At 39.0% G+C, this 23293-nt stretch overlaps 1 long non-coding RNA gene across 1 annotated transcript in view; it reads right to left on the bottom strand.

The window, feature by feature from the left end:
- Nucleotides 1-16504, bottom strand: part of LOC140632342 (uncharacterized) — a 227227-nt gene extending 210723 nt beyond the window's left edge. Inside the window, exon 1 of the long non-coding RNA XR_012029869.1 lies at nucleotides 16383-16504. This is a non-coding gene — a long non-coding RNA (uncharacterized lncRNA). The remainder of the gene's footprint in view (nucleotides 1-16382) is intronic.
- Nucleotides 16505-23293: the final 6789 nt, after the last annotated feature.

Below are 23293 nucleotides of genomic sequence, written 5' to 3'. Positions count from 1 at the left end.
TCAGCTGAATCACGATGACGATAATTAATATTTATTGAGCACTTGTAATATGCCAAGGCTGTGCTTTACATACATTACTTCATTTGATTTCTAGAGCAGCACTGTGAGACAGTTACTATCTCCATTCTATAGATAAAATAATTGAGACTCAAAGTTGAAGCAAGCTGTAAAAGTCTCACAGCTGGAAAACAGTGCGATCCACATTGAAAGCCAAGCAGTCTGACCCAAGAGCTATCTCTCTTACCCTCCAGACTACAGTTGTTCTTCTCTTAAGGGAATAATTTATCTTAAGGGGATAATTTAGCTCAACTGATTATTTAGCAGGCCCAGGCAGGGATCCCTGGGTGGCGCAGCAGTTTGGCGCCTGCCTTTGGCCTAGGGCACGATCCTGGAGACCTGGGATCAAATCCCACATCGGGTTCCCGGTGCATGGAGCCTGCTTCTCCCTCTGCCTATGTCTCTGCCCCTCTCTCTCTCTGTGACTATCATTAAAAAAAAAAAAAAAAAAAAAAAAATCAACAGGCCCAGGCAAAATTCTAGAAGAGAATGGAATTTTTTTTTTTTTTTTTTTTTTTTTACTACACCAACAATCCTGACATTGTGATGTAAAAACACTACGGCCTAAACTCCCGAAAACTAAACTGATCCTTTCTTGTTGTCAATTATTCAATAAAATTTAATTGATAGTGAATGCAGACATAACCTTTTTGGATATGGCGGAGGAGGGCGGGGAGGGTCCAGGCATCCTCATATCCTCATATCGACAGCATCAGCTTAAAAGATGTACTCTAAGAAAGCTACAGCTTTTAATCTTCAAAGTAAATATTGATTGACCTCTTTTTTTTCCTCTCCAACTTTTGAAAAGGATATGAAAAGAAAATAAGAGAGTGAACTAAGCTAAGAACGTGATCAAGGAGGAAAGGGGAAAAATACCCCCATTATTCGGGGCTCACTGGCTTCGCTTTCTTCCAAAGACCTAATCTACCCTGGTAGCTATTTGAATAACTCCACTTGATTTGGGTGATTTGTTAGGGAAACTGATAGCCATAGAACTGGGAATATCCTTTTCAACTTGCAGAAGTCTGCACTATCTTCTTGAAGTCTTCTTTTATGGTCTTTATTAAATACAAACAAGGGAAACACAAAAAGGTTCACTGGAATTGGCAGAACTCCTCTTTTACCTCAGTGTTAGTCCATTCAAGCTACTATCGCAAATACCACAGACTGGTGCCTTATCAGGAACCGATATTAATTTCTCATTCCAGTTCTTGAGGCTGGAAGTCCAAGGTAGGATGCCCACATGGTCAGATTCTGGTGAAGTCCTCTTCCAGTTGCAGACTGCCAAGTGCTCACTGTGTCCACTCAAGGTAGAAAGGGGGAGCCAGCTCTCTAGAGTCTCTTTTATAAGGACACGGACTTCACTCCTGAGGTCAGAGACCTTGTCACCTAATATTCTAAAGGCCCCACCTCCTGATACCATCACATGGGGCATTGGGATTTCAACATGTGAATTTTGGGGGGACACGAGCATTAGACTGTAGTACTTTCCGAGATAGGCATAATCTCTCTCATTCTCTCCCTCTCTATACTGCACACACAAACACACACAAAATAACCTTTACTTCACAATTGAAGGCACACCTCAGCTACTGAAGGGCTTTTATGATTGTAATACATATATATTTCTACATGCTTTCATCAAACATTTACTAAGTACCTATTATGTCCTAGACGCTGTGAACAACACCAAGTATACAAGATGAACAATCTATAGCTCCTATTAGATTTTGAAGAGTCTTTAATTAAGGAGACAGACATTGGCGGGGGGGGGGTGTAATTTTTTTGAGCACACATCCAACAGAGCAATTTCCATTTACACTCTCACTTAGTCATCACAAGAACCTCATGATGTAGATACCAATATTTTTTCCATTTGCTAGTCGAGGTAACTTACTTGCGTAAGACAAGTAATTATAGGATCACAGTGATGGGAATTACTGCCACTATTAGTGGAAGCTCACATATATATTATATATTATATTACTGTTTACTAAGAATTATTCCAAGAACTTCACATAGATGAGCTTATTTACTCCTATCATCTCCCTTCTGCCAATAAGGAATCAGTAGCACAGAGACATTAAGTAAGCTCTCCAGAGCTATCCAACTAGCAGATGGTAAAGCTGGAAGGCAAACTCTCGCTTTATGATACACATTGTTCTTAATAACTCACAGACTCAAATCTGACTATCCCCAAATCTATGCTCATCACATTATGAAACTGACAAGCAACATAGGGTGTCCCCAATTAAAATACTGTGTCCATCTTCCTGGTTGGAATACTAATACTAATGGAAGAAAAAGACTGAAAGACAACTGTTTATTTCAACAGATCAAATGTTTTTTTAATAGTTTCTGATCTCAATCTACAAATGGTACTCAGAAGTCATAAAATTCAGCAAAAACAACAACAACAACAAAAACCCAGGGGTCCATTAAAGTTCCATTGCATGGCTCAGTCTGCCACCTATTTCTCCTGTTTAAAACAAGAGTGAGTCACTGGTAATTATTTACTATATAATAATGCTTTCCAACTATGAGTGGTATATTCCATAAGCTCCCCGAGAGCAAAACTTAGGTCTATTTTTACTCACCATTTTGTTAGCAAACTGGGCATCATGATTAGCACATAGCAGTCACTCAATAAATTTTTATTGGATATGTTTTGAGAAAACCTGTCTGAACAAGCACCTAAGAGTATTCCCAGGGCTGGGAAATACTGGCTCCCACCTTGACTGCAAAATTTAAGGAGGCACCAAAAAAAAAAAACCCTTTGGCCTCTGTCTCCAAGATGGCTTAGCACAGTATTTAACAAATCCGATCTTTACAGAACAGTTTGGTATTTTGTTCACCTGGATTATTTTGCATTTATGTTTTCTCTGCCCTTATTACACACACTCAATAAAAGCAAGATAAGGCAAGAATATACAGAAGTGACTAAGACATGCATCCTATCTTCCTAGACTCACGGGGAAGATTATTTTATTCGTGAACACGAATACTAGAGAGTGGTACACAGCATAAGAAAATCACACCTTAATCTCTATTACTTTTGAAGTAAAAGGGTTAGGATTCTAACATCTAGTTGGAATCAGAAATTTTTATTTCTAAATGCTATTTAAACTGATTTCTTTTCTATAATAAGTCTAGAAAAGACACAAACACCATCCTGCAAATAAAACCAGTGAAACTTTTCTTTCTTCTTTTCAATGAAACTTCTAATGTTGGAATATGGAGAACAGTTATTTTAAACCTTACGTGTGATTCCTATCTTAGAAAATTTGGGGCTGAATCTAGCTGTAATTTACTGAGATTGTAAAAACCGTACTAATTCTCAGGGGTTTAGTGAGCATGATTTACCATCCAGTTAAGCTAAGTGGGCTCCCAAATCAGTTCTCCCTTTCCGCTGGGGGGGTCTTGGGCTAACTGCTACCCCTCTCTGACCCTCAGTTTAATCCAAGGTAAAATGAGAAGTAATAATATTTAGTTCATGGGGACGTTATGAGAATGAAATGAAATAATTTATGTAGAGTGCCTGGCGCGTGGTAGTTACCGAGGCGGTGCCCCCATGGGTTTAATTAAAGCTCTGGCTCTCTGCCTCTCAGTGAACAAAAAACTTTGAGTGTCATAATTAATGGAAGAAATCCAAAAGAATAGAATGTCAAAACCACGCGCCAGATAGAAACGAATGAGCTGGCATCCTTTCCAAACTCTTGGCTTTTTTTCCTCCCTAAATTTAGACTTTTCGGATTGCTTGAAAAGTGGCACGAGGCTGCCATCTAGTGGTTGAATGAATGAAAACCAAACCCTTGTATTTAAGAACCAGGGCTATGAATCCTTCCAAAGGGGCCTTTAATTTTAAAAAATAGTAATAATAAAAGTTTCTTTAAAAAACACCTCCTGGGCCCCCCTGGTGGCTCAGCGGTTGAACGTATGCCTTTGGCTCAGGGTGTGATCCTGGGGTCCTGAGATCGAGTCCTGCATCGGGCTCCCTGCGGGGAGCCTGCTTCTCCCTCTGCCTGTGTCTCTGCCTCTCTTTCTCTCTCATGAATAAATAAACAAAACCTTAAAAAAAAAAAAAAAACTCCTCAACACAAGACTTGATTGGCAGCTAAGTACCAATTTCCTTAAGCACAGCAGCAAAGCTACTGACACAAACACTTAAGTTCTCTTCACTCTGTGTCCCATATTTCCAGCCGTCTCAGCCTCACCATCCTGTTAAAACCTGGGTCAGCCACCTAACACCATGAAAAGACTAATTCACACTGTTATTTTATTTCTAAAAATTCCTAATGCAAGGTCATTCCATGAGAGATTTCCATAATAATAAATAATTGTGCATAATAATTAATTTCAATTTAATTTGGATTTTCTTTTTTTTTTAATTTTTTTAATTTATTTATGATAGTCACAGAGAGAGAGAGAGGCAGAGACACAGGCAGAGGGAGAAGCAGGCTCCATGCACCGGGAGCCCGACGTGGGATTCGATCCCGGGTCTCCAGGATCGCACCCTGGGCCAAAGGCAGGCGCCAAACAGGGATCCCTAATTTGGATTTTCTATTTTGTGTTTCATTTTATTTTACATTCCGTTAAGGACACAATTGCTTTGAGGCTGTGGCTCTCAAACTATGACGGGCATCACAATCGTCCTGATGGCTTTTTAAAACACAGAATATTGGACCCCATTACTACACTTTTGGAAACGTGGGGGGGGGTTCAAGATTTTATTTATTTATTTGAGAGAGAGAGAGAGAGAGATAGAACACGAGTGGAGGGGAGAGGCAGAGGAAGAGAAAGAAGCAGACTGATCCAGGACTCGAAACCAGGACCCTGTGATCACTACCTGAGCCTAAGGCAGATGCCCAACCAACTGAGCCACCCAAGTGCCCCAGAAATGCGGATTTCTAACAAGTTCCTAGATGATATAATGTCATTGGTCTGGGGAAACCACAGTTTGGTCCCCAATTTCTAATGACAGAATTTCATAATGGGATACCTGGTAAAGGAGACAATTTTTAAAGGAACACCTTTGCAGACTTTTCCAACACTATGCCCTGTATTTCTGAAATCCATCCATTCTCTCCAACCCCACAGCCTCCTCTGAACTTGTAACCACTGCCTCTTTCCTCCATTCCTGCAATAGCCTCCCTCAGTTTCTCCCTCCCTAGTAGATTCTTCATATATAGACTGAAATGATCAAAAGCATATCACCATTCGGGACCATCCAAGGCTTCTAATGGACTTCAGGACCCAATTCAAACATATCTTCTTAAGACCTTTTATAATCTAGCCCCTGCTAGGTTAATTAATATTTAATTATAATATTATTATTATTATTACTTTAATATAGCCCACTAGGCCAATCCTGCAACTTACTCACTGTACTTGTCTGGCCCAGTGGTTCTCCAAGCGTGGTCCCCAGACCAGCAGCATCAGCATCAGCATCAGCATCAACTGAGAACTTGTTAGAGATGCAAATTCTTCAGCCCTCCCAGACCTGCTGATTCAGAAACTCTTGGGGTAAATCCCAGATATCTATGTTTAACAAGCCTCCAGGGGATTCTGATGCAGCTAAAAGGTTAAGCACCACTGCCTCTACCGTCCTCAACCATTTGTCAAGCATATCTTACCTTCTCTCTCACTGCCACAGTTTGGCACCTGCAGCTCCCGAAAGACTCCAGCCCTACCTGCTTCACCACAAAAACTCTTCACTGTTCCTCAGGTTTCAGCATTTATGTCAATCACTTCTTCCCAGATAGCTTCCCCATCTACCAATCTAGATTCCAAGCTTATGTTAGGAATTTCACAGCACCCTGTACTTCCCTCAGCACCCAAGTCATTACCATAATATCATTTAAGTTGAATGTTCATATGTCCCAATCCTTGTCCAGGTGCTGACTGCTTTTTATCATACGCATATTGTATCTCAAATGCCTAAGGCAGGGCCTGGCTCAGAGCAGGTGTTCAGTATTTGTCAAGTGAGTAAGTATTACATGAATAGTTGCCCTCTCCACTTGGCGCCATACATAAGACATAAAAAAGATGAGTAGCAATGAGTAAGATGTTTTCTCACTCAGAAGATATCTGGCCTTCGTAGGAGCTCATTGATTTCACAGTGAGCCATGAGCAGCTCTGGTCTGAATAACATATTGCTGTTGTAAGTCAGCCTTAGAATAACAATGTGGCATGAGCAATGCTTTGTTTAAGTTCAACAAACACACGGAGGCCTTTGAGGTCTTACGATATGTCAGGCACTGAGCTAGGAACACCAAGTCTAGGGAGTACCTAATCTCTCATGTGAGATGCACACAGAAACAGAACAGTGCCACAGGATCACAGAGGAGGCAGAAACAGCATGGGCTAATCAGGACAGCCTTCATCAAGAAAAGTGAGTTAAGCCATTGTAGTGAGGGAATAATATCTTCCGAAAAGATATATGTAAGTCCTAACTTCCAGTGTCTATGAATGTGATACTATTTGGAAAAGGGGTCTTTGCAGATGTAATTAAGAATCTTGAGATGAGATCATCCTGGATTTGGGGGCGGGGGGCTAAATTCAATGACTAGTGGTGTCCTTATAAGAGAGAGGAGAAGAGATCTGAGAAGAGGAAAAATAAGGAGAAGGCCATGTGACAATGGAGGCAGAGATTGAAGCGACAGAGCAAGGGATGTCAAGGATTGTCAGCCACCACCAGAAGCTGGAAGAGGGACTTGGAATCCCCCCCTCAGAATCTGCAAAAGAAACCAATTCTGCCAACATCTTGAGTTTGGACTTCTGGCCTCCAGAAAGGTGAGAGCATAAATTTCTCTTGTCTTAAGTCACCAAGTTTGTGGTAATTTGTAAGAGCAGCCCAAGGAAATTAATAAAGCCTTGAAGGATGAATTGAAAGTAAGCTGCTAACCAATGAAAATGGAAAGCATAAAAGTACACTCTTATGAAATCATGTGCTCCAGAGACAGTAAGAGATCTAATGATAAAACAACCCAAAAGGTCAAAAGGTAGGCTATCACCAGGTTGTACAGGGCTGTGAATCCTTTCCTGGGTTAGAACCTGGAATCATCTTAAGAGATATTTGGATGCTATTATAGCCAACAAACTCAGGAATTAGAGAATTATCTTAGTTATTATCATTGCTCTTATCCAGACATAGAAGAAGAGAGAAGCACTTTAATACCAGCCAGGCCTTGGACCCAATCTCAGGAGCAGAAATCTAATAATCAAGTTGAACAAGGTAGAAGCTTTCTTTCTCCTAAGCTTCAAACCAATACAGACTCTGAGGCCTGTTCTCCCAAAGCACTCCCTCAGCTTTCAATGCTCTTTACCACCATGTTGCAGTAAAAGCAAAGTGTTTGAATCTAAACTGAGGCATATTAACATTTTCAAAAGTTTAGCTGAGCACACACATCAGTTGGAATCAGGAAATACCAAACAGTCTGTGGTCAGGAGGGCTCCACCAACCAGCACTAGGGGAGAGGTTTTCAGAGAGAAGACTTGGAAGCAAAGCAAGAGAATTATTTGAATGGTTGTAGCTTGGTTTTGCCTTATTTGAGAAAGCCTGATTGGTATTCATGATTATTCTTCTGTTTGATTTTCTCAGATTCCAGTACACTGGCTCTGGCTGACGATTCAGTTTGCTCAGTAGGCTACCAAGCACAGGAGCCATCCCAGCCTAATGGCCTCCTTGTTTAATTACTTTAACAAAAGCAAGCCCACACCCTGTGGCATCATCATCAAAAATGGATCCAGTGAGTTCCAGAAGAATTGTGTTTACTCCCTCACACTCCATGCCTGGCACTGGGGCACCTGGCCCATTGTTCTAGGACCAGCTTTGATGGGGAAAAGAGACTGGTAAAAACAACCACACCCACTCAGGTATGGGTCACTGTCCTCTCAGACTAGCCACAGGCTGCCTATTGTAAATTTTATATATGTAAACACACATGTATACTTATGCACACACTACGTACATACTCACAGATATATACATATACACATAAACGCATATATAGAAAGCAAATACAATTTGCATTAAAGAATTTCTTTTTTTTTTTTTAAGAATTTCTTTATTACTTCCTTTCACCAAAGGATTCTTTTCTTTTTTTCTTTTTACCTAAAATCACAGTTACTTCCCAGCAAGCACATAGTATGTATCTAAATGGTTGAATTCTAGGCTTTTGAACACATTCAGTTATTAGTAAGATACTCTCTGTCTTTGACAGATCCTGTAAAGTACTTAATTATAAAATGTTTACCCAAAGCATCTCTTCATAAATAACTCTGCAAAATAAGCCATTTCAAATGAAAAGATAAACAGCTATATTTTTAACCCAGAAAAGAACTCTCAGTCTACTTACTTTGAAATGTACAATCTACCTTAACCAAGATTTAATTTTATTTTGAAGGTGGTCCTTCTCAGCCTCCAGGCCAAATGCCTCCATCATCCTACCCTCAGAAACTTCACTCACACTACATTCAAGGCCCCAGAACTCACCAGTCTGAATTTGATCCATTTCCCAGACCCAGTCATGTGGGGCTCACACACCCCTGATCCTCCTTCCTCTGTGACACCTGCCAGCATAGCATGGAATCACTTGATCAACATAAGACCTCACAGGTAAGGGAAGTGGGCCCTCTCTGAGCCAGTTCCTATAATTACAATGCAGAGCCAAACAAAAATGGAGTCACTTTTTTCAAGGGAAAAAGCGGATATCATCAACACAGGTGCATAAAGAACAAAACCTAACTTCACCTAACAGGAGTTTATAACTCTCGTCAGAGATGGGCAGAAGATGCCAGCCAATACCTAAACACGAAGTCTGTTCACACCATCTCTGGACTTTCTTGTTGGCCTGACTCAGGTACCCTGATCCAAATAAAGAAGGAGGGCACTAGGCAACCAATCAGATTTTAAAAAAGCCAAATAGCTTCTGTATTTGCCCTATAAAAATCCCTTTGGAGCAACTTGGAACTCATTGCCCGGTAACTGAGTTTCCCTCCTTGCAGGTCAAAACCATTGCAATAAACTCATCTTTCTGCTTTGTTTTACTCAGTATGCAATATGTTTGGTTTTGCACAATAACCTGGTCCCTGGAGAGAGGAGAGGCCATCGGGAGAGAGCATGTACTCCACTAGTCTCTGCCTGCTCCTTGCTAGTCTATATCATCTGGATTCAACTTCCTCTTACACCTTTTCCAATTGTGCTGTTTAAACTTCTTTCTACTTCTTTATCACTATAATGTCCCCCTGCAGTTCTAAATATCAAGGGGCCAACATACTAAAGCTTTCATAGCAATACTCTGCAAAATCTTTGCAGTGAAGAAAGATCAAGTCTATTTTAGTTCAACAAGCCTTGAAAACATCCTAGTTTCATGTTAATTTATGTCAGGATATGGTGAGAGATGGGGACAACATTTCAAACACACATAGTATATATGACACTTAATTCGCCAATTCAAGTGTGTAAGAAATTTCACATTTATTTCCCTTTCACCCAATTCTGCCATTATTTCCTTCTCCAGAGTTACATGGGAATCTGGACAGCTTACCAGCACCTGAAAACTGAACAAAAGTCCACCTAATCTTCATTGTGATTGCTGCCACTATTCTTACCATCTGTTTTTCAGGGCCCCTGGAGGTGGGCAGTTTCACTGCTGCCTCATCAAAGGGGCACAAGAGACTTTGCCTAGCTAAGTAGCCCCAAAATTCAGCTTCCTGGGCACACAGATGGCAGTTCCTTCTGAGATTTTGTTACTCTCTAGGTGGGCACTAGGGTTGCAGCCAAGATTCAAGACTATATCACATCATATCCCTCTTGTACCTTGGCCTCTCACCATTCTAGGAAAGAGTGCTTTCCTAATCATGCAGCTGAAAGTCTCTTTCATGCAATCTGATGTCTGACTCTGCTAGATCTCTTCTGCACTAGAATGAATGGACAAAAGGTACCCATGTGCCTGCTACTTCTGTCTCTATGAATTTTCTCCAGTGAACACTGCTATCTCAGATCTGACATGTGTGCTCTCTGGTTATCTGCCTTTACTTGCACATCACATGTCCTACGCCAGAAAAAGAAAAAATAAATGAATCTCTAGATTACGAATCACTTCATTTTTTTTACGAGAGAAAGTAGGGGTGGGGGGATAAAGAGAGAGGGAGAGAATCTTAAGCAGGCTCCATGTCCAGCATGGGGCCTGATGCAGGGCTCAACCTTACGACCCTGAGATCATGACCTGAGATGAAATGAAGAGTCAGATGCTTAACTGACTGAGCCACCTAAATGCCTCTAAACTATTTTTTTTTAATTCTACAGACAGAATATTAAAGGATCCCTTGGTGGAGAAAATAAATGCCCATTAAGAAGCTCTATAAATAATATTTTTTGAAAAAGATTTGTGGATAGCTCCCCACTTATTACTAACATAGCAGAGGTCATCATACTCAATTACCTTGGTATAATTGACATTTTGGACCACATGATTCTTTGTTGTGAGGCCTGTCCTGTGCATTATAGGATTTTTGGCAGGATCACTGGATTCTACCACTAGACGACAAACCTTTTACCCAGTGATGACAATTAAAAATGTCTCCAGACATTGCCAAATGTCCCCTAAAGGGCAAAATCACCCTCTGATGCATGACTATGGTTCATTTAGAAATATGAAGGTAAATGCAAGAGGAAGCAGCTACAATGTAAGTGCTTTGTCTCTACTGAACATAAGGTATGAGAAGTGGGGTAGGAGATTGAGTCATAGAGATACAAATGGAATTAGCTGTTACTATTAGTGCTAAGAAGACAAAAGGTGATAACTGCCAAATGTATAAGACAAACAATGTAAAAACTTAGAAAAAAATGTTTTCCTCTGGGAACTGGGGAGTTCTTCATTGAAGAAGCTGTGTTTGAAAACTATCTGAAAGGGCCATAATGACTGAGAAGGATGGAGGAAAGAGTGGGAAAGACAGAGGAATTTATGTTTAGGTGACATCAAACATGCAAGTCAGGGAAAACACTGGAGGACAGAGGGCTACAGAGGGCAGTGTCACCTAACTATGACATGTTAGTCATGTTAGACCCTAGCATTTTAGAAGTCTGCTGCAATTCTAAAAATTTTAATAGGGGGATGTCAACCCAGTATGGGACTAGGAAGTATCTGCAGAGTTCTAGTCTTAGAGAAAGAATGAATGTGGTCATGTCCAGGTTTTAGAAAACTACAAGATGAAGAGTATTGATCTAGGATGTCCTCATTATCTGAGGATAATTAATAACAGGAAAATTAAATCTAGTGAAAAAGAGACTCTAAATTCATATTAAACAATGAGAAAAAAATTTTATAGGGACATTTATAATGGGAAGAGAAACCAAAGGTTATAAAATAATTTTATATATTTAAAAGTTAGTTTATAATTACAAATATGTCCTAATTCAACAAACAAAAAATGGATTAAGTTTTTAGTTTTGGCATGATTCTTTTGATAAAGTTGATTAGAATCATAAGTCAGTATTTCCTTCACATTCAATTTTCTGATGTTTTTCAAAATATTTTAGAGCTTCTTCAATTTTTCCAAGGGCCTCTCCTTATCCTTTGATATTCAAATCATTCCCTTCTGAAATATCTATCCCGTCATCATCCTTTTTACAAAGTTTGCAACTTCATTTTGTAATCCATGTGTGTCCTATATACATTATATATTCTATTTGACAAAGACATTGATCTAATGGGTGGATTAGACACAAGTGCTAATGAGGGAAAGAACCTCTGAAATGAGGCTAATTTTGTAAGTGTTTGGTTCATTAGTGAGCATGTTCATATTATGTCTACTATTGCAACTGTGGGGTAACTTGCGTCAGTAATTACATAACAGAGACTCCCAGTACTTACTGGGAGTAAGTCTGGAGCTTATATATAAACTAAAGCTTCTGTTGTCTGAGAGAACGACAAGGGAAATTTAGTCAAGCATTCTAATTAACCAATAGTATTAGGTTTACTTAACCTTTAATCTAAAACTCATGGGAGTAAACAGGGAGACAACATCTCACTGTAATAGCCTGTGACTAAGAACGAAGCAACAGATTCTTTCTCCAATCAGAACAATGAACTGTCACAACTCAATATTCATTTAATGCCCTGTTGCAGTGAGTGTCAGCATTTGGTACCAGTAATTAGACTAGAGTTAGCAAAAAAAAAAAAAAAAAAAACACATCAAATGTGTCCATTTGTAGAACTTTCTGAATGACAGAGTGACAAATAATACAATTTGGGGGTAGTTCTTTTTCTCTCAGTTATGAGTAACTTTCTCAACTGGCATTGTCCGTAGAAACATAAGACCTGGTTACCAAATGTAAATTACTTAGACTTTCAGTTCAAAAACAGCATGAATAAGACACTGCATCAGAATCACTCTTTCTCTGTAGAATTCTAGCTGACCTTCAAATCCATGTCCCTTTCTGCCTTTCCTTGACATGATACTGTTTTTAGCATTCATCTTTCAGTCTAATCTTTACTAACCTTATAATGAGGTGGTTTCAGAGTTTAAAAAAAGAACCCAAACTGATAACATCCTGATCATTCTGGTTGACAATATTTTAATACAAGTTTAAGCAGCAACGATAAGGAAACTTATTAGAACATTCCCTTCAAATCCTGAGATTAGTGAGTTTTCAAAAATAAATTCTACTTTGCATGACTTTGCATAGACAGTTTGACTCACTTAATCCTTGGAAAAGCTCATTGTCCCTTTTAGAACTGGCCCCTGTATTGTAGAATATGTGGTTGCCTACTTAATGCTATTGAAAGGGCTGTCTGCTAGCATTGTGTCTTATTGCCCAAAACACCCACTTTGGCAATCATTTCTTTAGATTTTGATATCGTCTTTTCAAAATTTGTATTTTGCCATTGGTAGGTATGAAGATTATATTTCCAAAAATAGCCACAGTAATATTTTTGGTCTTAAAATGCTCTTCCAGAACCTTGCAGCTGTTTATCAGCAAGTGGAGCCTATTTTCCCTGCCCCTGAAATGGACTAGGCTACTTGGCCAATAGAGAACAACAGAAGGAATGTGGCATGACTTCTGAAACTAGTTCCTACAGACCATATGGCTTCTGGCTGCTCTCCCTATCTTTCTTTGTCTGTCTGTCTGTCTATGAGTTCACCCTTGGAACTCAGCCACCATGCTAGAAGAAAGCCCAGAAACCACATGGAAAGGTCACATGCAAGTATTCTGGCCACAGCCAAAGCTGAAGTCCCAGGCAGCATTAAGGCCACACAGATAAGTGAGTTAGTGAATGACCATTCACAGAATTCCAGCTACCAGTCTCCAAGCCACTCTGGTCTACTCTAGCTGAGTGTGTATTTGTTAGTAAGTAAATGGCATCACTATTTTAAGTTACTTGGCTTTGAGGTATTTTGTTGTTGTTGTCGTTGTCATTGTTGTTGTTTAATGTAGCCATAGATAACCAACAGGAATAATACATTAATATTTATATAGGTTAATTTTTCAGATTAGCTGCCACTTTGTGGTAGATACAAGGACCATGAACGATTACAACATGAAAAGAAAAGGGAAGAAGAGAGATAATGTATCAAAAGCAAAACTTTTTCTGCTTATATTAAGCAGCTAAACTATAAAACTCTTAGAACACAGGGGAAAAGCTTTGTAACATTGGATTTGGTAATGATTTATTGGATATGACATCAAAAGCATAGATAACAAAAGAGAAAAAAATAGAAAATGGGACTGCATCAAAATGAAACACTTTTGTGCATCAAAGAACACAATCAACAGAGTGAAAATGCAACCTATGGAATGGAAGAAAATGTTTGCCAACCATATATATGATAAAGGGTTAATATCCAAAATGAATAAAGAATATCTACAACTCAACAACAGCAAACCTGATTTTAAAATGGGCAAAGGATTTGAATAGATATTTTTCCAAAGAACATATACAAATGGCCAATAAGAACGTGAAAAGACACAATTCCTGTGGAATGGGTGTTATTACCTTTAGGAAGAAGAGAGAATGGGCACTCAGACAAGTTAGTAATGTTCCCAACATCACACATCTAGAGCTAGCCTAAATTCAAAGAGGGTTTTGGGTTTTTTTTTTTTTTAAGATTTTATTTATTTATTCATGAGAGACACAGAGAGAGAGGCAGAGACACAGACAGAGGGAGAAGCAGGTTCTCTACGATGAGCCCAATGTGGGACTCGATCCCAGGACCCCAAGATCATGACGTGAGCCAAAGGCAGATGCTTAACCACTAAGCCACCCAGTTGTTCCCCAAAGATGATTTTAAGCACCAGACTACACTCTGCTAAGAGCTTCTTGAGATCCCAGATCATGTATTTTGTTTCTGTGTGCCCAGACCTAGGTCTTAGAAGACATCTAATCAACAACAGTTGAACAGAGAAAAGGACTAAAAAGATGCCTGTCATTAAAAATCAGTAGAGATACGCAAATTAAAACCACAGAAATATTATTTCACACCCATTAGGTTGGCTATTATCAAAAAAAGAAAAAGAAATTAGCAAGTGTTGGCAAGGATGTGGAGAAATTAGAGCGATTGTGCACTGTTGGTGGGGAACGTAAAATGGTGCAACCACTACAGAAAATAATATGGCAGTGCCTCAAAAAATTAAAAATAGAATTATAACATGATTAGCAATCCCACTTCAATATGCCCAAAATATTTGAAAGCGAGGTCTCAAAGAGACATTTGTATACCAATGTTCATGGCAGCATTATTCACAATAGCTAAAATATAGAAACAACCCAAGTGTCCTTTGATTGATAAATGGGTAAACAAAATAGGGTACATGATACAATTTATTCACCCTTAAAAAGGAAAGAAATTCTGACACATGCTACAACATGGATGAACCTTGAGGACATCATGCTAAGTCACAAACAAGACAAATACTGTATGATTACATTTACATGAAATTCCTAGAATAGTCAAATTCATAGACAAAAAGTATAATAATAGTTGCCAAGAGCTGGGGATCAAATTAAGAGGACTTATTGTTTAATGGGTACAGAGTTTCAGTTTGGGAAGATGAAAAAATTCTGGAGATGGATAGTGGTGATAGCTGTACAACAATGTGAATATACTTGGTGCCAATGAACTATACATTTAAAAATGGCTACAATGGTAAATTTTACCTGATAAATAGTTTACTACAATAAAAAATGGGCAAAGGATTTTCTAAAGAAGATATTAAAATGACCAATAAGCACATGAAAATATGCTTGACATTACTAGTCATCATGCTTGCAAAACAAAACTATGAGATAACACATCATAGCCACTAGAATGGCTATCATCAAAACAACAGAAAATAGCAAGTGTTGACAAGGATGTGGAGCAATTGGAACTCTCATACATTGTTGGTGGGAAGGTAAAATAGTGCAGCAACTTTGGAAAACAGCTTGACAATCACTCAAAATATTAAATACAGAGCTGCTATATGACCTATCAATTCTACTGCTAGGTAAATTCCCAACAAAAATTAAAAATATATATCCACACAAAAACATGTGCATGAATGTAGCATTATTCATAACAACCAAAACATAGAAACCACTCTGTTACCGAGTGAACATGCCACCCCCCAAACTCATATGTTGAAGCCCTAAACCCCAGTGTGATGGGATTTGGCGGGGGGAGGGTCTGTGGAAGATAATTAGGTTTGGATGAGGTCAAGAGGGTGGGACCTACTTGATGGGATTAAAGAGCTCTCCTTTCCATCCTCCCAACCCATGGGACCCCTATTCCCCCTGCTATGTGAAGATAGAGCCAAAAGGTGGCTTATAAGCACACCAGAAAGAGGGCTCACCAGGAACCAAATCTGCTAGGAACTTAATCTTGAATTCCTCAGCCTCCAGAACTGTAGAGGAAAGACAGACTTTTTTCTACAGTGGATTTGTTTTGATACTCATAAGATGTCTCTATTAATTCCACTGTTTTCAAAAATGAAAATCTGGAACAAGCAATAATTAATTCATTGCCCAAGAGCAGTTCTTAACATCACATCCCTTGCTAGCAATTTCTTAATAGATTCTTTCCCTTTTTTAAGGGCTTATTGTTAAAGGGGTTGTGAATTAGAGAGCATTAAAATAAGCTAGCCACTAATTTCTAAAGCTAGTCCAAAAGCTATTCTGAAATGACCATCTAAAAATTAAAAATAGTGTAGTCTAAGACAGTGAGTTCAGTTGAACAGTTGAACAAAGTACCATCAAACAATGAAATTCTGAACTTGGATTTCAGGTGTGGATAAAACATCATTCTTTTGTCCATGAACTTCAAATCATTTCATAAATACATACCACCAAGAAAGCATTTCTGGAGGGGCATCTGGGTGGCTCAGTCAGTTGTGTCCACCTCTTGATCTCATCTCAGGTGTCTTGATCTCAGGGTCATGAGTTTAAGCTGTATGTTGGACTCTATGCTAGGCATGGAGAAAAGAAAAGAGAAAAGAAAAGAAAAGAAAGAAAAGAAAAGAAAAGAAAAGAAAAGAAAAGAAAAGAAAAGAAAAGAAGAAAAGAAAAGAAAAGAAAAAAAAGAAAAGAGAAAGAAAGAAAGAAAGAAGAAAGAAAGAAAGAAAGAAAGAAAGAAAGAAAGAAAGAAAGAAAGAAAGAAAGAAAGAAAGAAGAAAGAAAGAAAGAAAAGGAAAGAAAGCATTTCTGGAGAAGTAATTTCAGCAGGGAATGTGAGATGCACAATGGGGGAAAATAGAATGAAAAGTTAACCACAAGACAAGTGACCCTGAGAAATCTCTGGCCTTACTGCCCTCTCCAAGAAAATATGGATCACAACCTATTCTGAACTAAACTGTGTCCCCTTCAAAATTCATATATTGAAGCCCTAACCCCACTGTCTCTATATTTAGAAATAGGGCCTTTAAAGAGAAAAAGTTAAATGAAGTCCTAACGGTATGGCCCTAAATCAATATGATAGTTGTCATTATAAAGAAAAGGAAGAAGGGTGCCTGGCTGGCTCAGTTGGTAGAGCATGTGACTCTTGATCTCAGTGTCCTGAGTTCAAGTCCCACATTGGGTGGGAGGGCTATTTAATTAAAAAAAAAAAAAAAGAGGAGGAGGAAGAAGAGAAATGAGAAAGATACAAGCACAGAGAAAAGTCCATGTGAGGACACAGCAAGAAGGTGGACTTCTGTAAGCCAGGGAGAGGGCTTAGGAGAGTCCAAACATGCTGACACCTTGAACTTGGCCTCTAGAACTATGAAAAAATAAGTTTCTATCATTTAAGCCATTCAGTCTATGATATTTTATTATAGAAGCCTAGCAAACCAAAACAATCCTTGCCCTGAAAATCTGGCAAGGATTCTAGGAAGTTTGGATGAGAAAATACATGTGAAATTCCTCAGTCAACAATGAAGGGCACTAAAAACAGAAGACGCCATTACCTCTTGATGGGAATCATTATACACTTCCATATTAGAGGAAAGTTCACTTAAGGAAAATGTTTAACAGAAGGAAATCTAAAGAGAAACCTAAAATACAGGGGATCTCTGGGTGGTTTGCCGGTTTGGCGCCTGCCTTTCACCCTGGGCGCGATCCTGGAGTCCCAGGATCAAGTTCCCCATCAGGTGCCCACCCGGCATGGAGCCTGCTTCTCCCTCTAACTGTGTCTCTGCTTCTCTCTCTCTCTCTGTCTGTCATGAATAAATAAATAAAATCTTAAAAAAAAAAAAAACCTAAAATACTGGTTTATGTTTATCAGATTTATATTAAGCCAACTCCTCCCAGTTTTTGAGCTTTTGAACTCTTGTAGCTGACACATTAGGAGATGAATTCTTAGTTCAAGGTTAAAACAATTGGAAGACTAACTTATTATTGTAAGTAATGAAGGGCAAAGTCTTGATAACATTGCTTAGTTTAAATATACTTAGTCACTGATGTCAGCAGTGCTATGGGTTATAATTCATCTCTCAGAAGGTTACTTATATCTATAGATAATAATATCTAACATTTACTGAGCTCTTACGTGTGTTCTTTCCATGTATTAGTCCAATTAAACCTCACAATTTTTGATGTACTGTTAAAAAACTGTGAACTCCTAGGGAGGGAAACTGAGACCCAGACTGTAGTCTGGACCCTTGGTGTCTCAACCAAACCACAGCTTTTAATTATTCAAAGTTCTTCTACAAGGCAAGGATTGATAGGAAATGTCTTTTTTAAGATTTATTTATTTATTTTAGAGGGTAGGGAAGGGCAGAGGGAAAGAAAGAATCTCAAGCAGACACAGAGCTCTATCTCATGATCCTGAAATCATGACCTGAGCCAAAATCAAGATGCTCAACCAACTGAGTCTCCAGGTGCCCCTGGCAGGAAATGTCTTACAGAAAGCTCTGTATGTGCTATTTGGCAGTATTATTTACCACATCCAGGTATTTTCATGCTCACATACACTGTATTTAGGGTTACATGATGTAAATATATGTATTTTTCCATTTAAAATAGAAACTTCCATGATGTTCCTGAGGTTTTTATTCTATTTGAGCTAAATCTATGCATTGGCTTCCAACAAAAAGCTAGATATTTTCAAAGGCTTAAGCAAATTGAATCCTTGTTCTTACCATATTTTAACTACACACAGGCACATAAAATGCATGTTTTTATTTATTACTCTTACTTCAACACTGATTTAAAGCTCCTAACTTGACAAACCAAAATATTTCTTTTTGAATTTTTCTTGACAAGCCAAAATATTTTATTTATTTTATTTTTTTCAAGCCAAAATATTTTAAATCAAGAAGAGCCCTTTAAATAATTTCAAACTGGAAATTATGAACATAATATAGCTACAGACAACAGAAACATGCATAAAGCATTTAGTGATGTTTCTTCACATCTAGTTAGAGAATTTCAAGCCAAGTACATAGAATTTCTGCTTCTTTGTGTTGTTCGCTTCTATTGTAATCTGTATTTAACTAGAAGCTTCTATAACAATACAGCTGACCAAATGTAAATTGACTAGTGTCATAGGAGGCTTTAGATTGTTCCAGTAGTCAGATGCTTCTTTTCCTCTGCTGGCTCTTTCCTGTCATTATTTAAACATATGCAAATCTAGCTCACCTTTGAAAAGCAAAATATCTTTCTCAAAATTATATGTACCCTCCACCCATTACCTCCACCCCTCACAGTCAACCTCCTGCAAGAGTAGTTTATATATTCACTGATTTCATTTTCTCTCTTTCTATTCATACGTTTCTATTCATACATCTCAATCTATTATCCTCTTTACAATATCCTCCCTCTGTCCTTGAAACACTTTCTTTTGATTCCTATAACACATCCTCTCCTATATTTCTTGTCCTTGATTTACTTCCACAACTCAAATCACCCCCCACCTACCCATATTTTGATAAATCCCAAAGCTATCTGCAGCACCAAAGATTTCTCTGGGTGCCTTTCAGACAGCACTACCTGAAAGTCCTTCAAGCATCACTAGCTCAAGGACGTCCCCCCAAAACTTGGTCTTTTTCCTATATTCCCTGATCTGAGCACATAAAGAGAATCTCCATTCTGCTTAAACGAGAAATCTAAACATCATTACTGACTCTTCCTTCTTCCTGATCCCCTAATCAGTATCCACAATCCATCAGCTTGTACCCCAAAAGGTCCCTTGAATCCATCTCCTTCTTTCCATTCCCACTCTTACTACCTTGCTTCAATCTTGTCACTTCTTTTCCTAGGTTAAGGCAATGGTCTCTCAACTACTCTTCTGAACTCCACTCTTGGCCCTCTCTTCAGCCCTCATGCTGATGCCCAGGGGTCATTCTAAATCACAATCCAATTGTGACAATCTCTTTAAGTTCCATGGCTGGTTCTCTAAAACCTGTAGAATAAAGTCCAAAAAATCCAAGAATGGTATACATGGTCTACATGGCTCTTTAGGATAAACAGTGCTTTTCTCCTCCATCTCATTGGTAGACACACCCTCAACACCCTCCAACCTTTAGCCAGAGTAAACTCTATTCCATTTGTAGAGTGAGTTGTCACTCTCTCTTTCCTCTGTACCTTTCCACGTATTGCTACTTTTGTCTGGAATGCCCTTTGTACCAGCCTCTTCAGTTGGCTAAACCTTTCAAAACTCCGTTCAGGAGTTAGAGTGAAGAAGCTAAAGAAATGAGGAACATGGTGACATGAAGCAAGGAAGGCCCTGACCAGTTTAAGGCTAACGTAGAGAACAGAAGTTCTGACCTATGACATAACGTTATTCTAGTACAATGCAACTGGACAAAAAAGCAAGATCAGAAAATGTAATACTTCATTTTCCAAATCTCAACTCTGTCAAAACCTTTTGTGTAGATGTGAAGGTATATGTGCATGCGCTTTTGGGAAGAATGGGTAGCAGCCTAGGCAGAAACCTTTATAAGGAAGGGAATTGCTATCCCCTCCCCATCCCCACCTTGTCCTACTAAAGCAGCAGACCACAGAGAATCCTCCAGCATGGACTTCAGACTAAAGAAATGCACCTGGATGACAATGATCCAGTTTATCCTTCCAACTTCTTATCTTCACAGAGAACAATAACCAACCCACCCTGTGGCCCAAAAGTTATATTTTTAGTCTAGGACTACAAAATACAATGGTCTGGCACCTTCAAAGTCCTCAGTAAATATTTGTTGAATGTTCAGACAAACAAAAAGTAAATAGGCAACATGATCAAAATGTTGATAGCTACTGAAGCTGAGTAATGAGTCTGAAATATTCCAAAATAAAAGCTATTTTTAATGCAATAATATCCAAATTCAAGTTATGTATAATCTATATTCATTAAACAGTAAATGGTAGCTACCAAATAAGAAGTATACAGGATATCCCTCACTTCTGAATAATAATAATAATAATAATATAATAATAATAATAATAATATCAGAATTGTTAGAGAACTAAGTAAGATCATATGGGTTTAAATTCAATACACACCCTGCCACATGGGAAGCATATAACAAATACAAACCCTTTTTATTACTAGCTGATCTTGGCTTTGAGCCCTGCACTCAACAGTCTATGTCAACTGGACCAAATGCTAGGGTGCAGGAGATCTCCTAACCTGCCATGCTATTCCCAAAAGAGTCCCTTTTCAAGGACTACTCCTTTGAAAACACTTCACTGGTCCATTTGATTTTTTTTTAATGCAATTGTTAAGAAAATATCCTCTGGTAAGTCAAGCTGATGTGCAAGCACTCAGGCATCTAGTAGCAGACGGTCTTCATCAGATCTCGGGAGCGCTCTTTCCCTTGCCAGGTGCAGCTGGGTCACCAGGAGCTCCGTGCGCAGGAGGAAGGCAGTCAGCATGTGCTCCTCTTCTGCCATGGGCTCTTCCTCCCAGCGCAGCCTGATTCCGGCCCCCAGGGTAGCTCTGATGGGACAGCTGATGCCACCGTGCTGCTCCCTGTGGTCGGGGCCCACCCGGGCGCTTGGCTCCCCACCCCCTTCCCCACACTCTCCCACCAGCACCGGGCAGTGCCGCGCCCCTCACTTCCTGCGGCACCTGGCCCCTCACTCCCACCCCGGGAGGCCAGGCCGTCCCCCGCCGCCCCGTGTCTGCCGCTGCTGGGACCACGCGACTGAGAGGCTGAGCGGTGGCTCTGAGTTCCATGGCTCCTGTCCTGGGATTGCCACTCGCCTGATTTCATTGCACAGGTGCATGGAGAGAAATGTTTGTCCTCCTGTTGTCTGTAAAACAAGGAAGCCATCATTAAACTGTCTTATTTCTCCCCCCCCTCCAAAAAAAAAAAACTGCCTTTAGGTAGCAGTGGTTACCTACGAAGTTTAGTTTTGCATTGAATGTAGTGTAACCTCAATTAGTTGGAAGGGGTTACCTTATCTAAGGTAGTTAGAATCACTGAATGGCAAGATAGACATGACATCACTAAACTATTTTCTATGTATCCTTCTCCCTGCCCGCCCCCACCACCACCACCCCAACCACCCAGACTATACACAATTTCTCTGGTACACCAAGGGCTAATAAAGACTCAAAAAGGCCACTGCCAAACAAGCTCTCTTTAAATGAATAATACTGAGCAGGTGTTCTAGCAAACCGTTGGAGAGGTGGTAGGGATTGTAATAACTAGTGCCAGAAAGGATCAGAAAGCAGAGGGGAAAGTACCCAGGGATCCTCACTTCTTGATCCCTCACCACAATTGGAAAAATCAACATACAAAAGTTCCAGACATTTGTCAAGAAGCCTAAAGAGATGGTGAGGTGCAGAACCTCCTCCAATCTCTAGGTTGGAGACAGAACCAATTAGGAACTTCCCTGTGAGTCTGGGCAGCATTTGACACAGGACCACTGTTATACCTACTTGTTATAACTTTTGTTGCTCAAAGGCACTTCTGCAGTCTACAATGTAGAGAATATGATTAAATCTTCCTGTGACTGCCTGGGATTCTTGCCCAACCTCAAGGCCATTATTCTGAGCTTTGGTTCTTGCTGCACTTAACTGATGACAGAGAAGAAAGTATAAAGATGGCAGCTGCATATATCTTCAAGCCTCGAAAATACCTGAGAAGCCAGTCATTTGAAACATTCCTGAAACTCATTACTAAATCTACACATCTTTATAAATAATTTCATAGCGAATAAGTGGCTCATTTTCTTTCTTTTACAAGAGTACATAATTGAGTCTTACATTTGCTTATTTTTCTAATTTCTAATTTGCTCATTTTTCTAATTTTTCTATAAAAAATAATCTCTTTTCAATTATTTAAGTGATAGACTAACATTCTAATATCATCAAATATAAATGACAGTGGGAGTAAAGGGAAGGAGAAAAGGTAAGGAATGTCCATTTGACTTGCTTTATATTTAATCAAGTTTTCTTCAGAGCAGTCAAAACAATTACTTTCAGATAGGGAATTTCAGATCTCAAAAAATAAGATCCTAATGTGAAACAGTTTTATTACATAAACACTGATATATTACCTAAAGCCTCACGTGAAAATTTCAAGTATAAAAGATTTAGAAATTAATGCAATTTAGATACTTTTATTCATTTTAAGTAAACAGTTCTTAAACTCTGATTCTAGGCTGAGAAGATTAAATCTGACAATAGAAAAAGCCCAATCAAATGTATGTTTGAGCAAGACATTTTCAAAAGAAATGTTAATAATTTAATAATAAAGCCTACCATTTAGCAAGTATTTACTGTGTTCTGGGCAGAGTGCCTACCTTTTTATGTACTTTGCTTTATTTAATCCTCTCAA

Source organism: Canis lupus, chromosome 4, assembly GCF_048164855.1.
Source record: "Canis lupus baileyi chromosome 4, mCanLup2.hap1, whole genome shotgun sequence".
NCBI classification, from domain to species: domain Eukaryota; kingdom Metazoa; phylum Chordata; class Mammalia; order Carnivora; family Canidae; genus Canis; species Canis lupus.
Note: the sequence above shows the minus strand (reverse complement) of the source record. Positions and strands in the feature narration are given on the sequence as shown.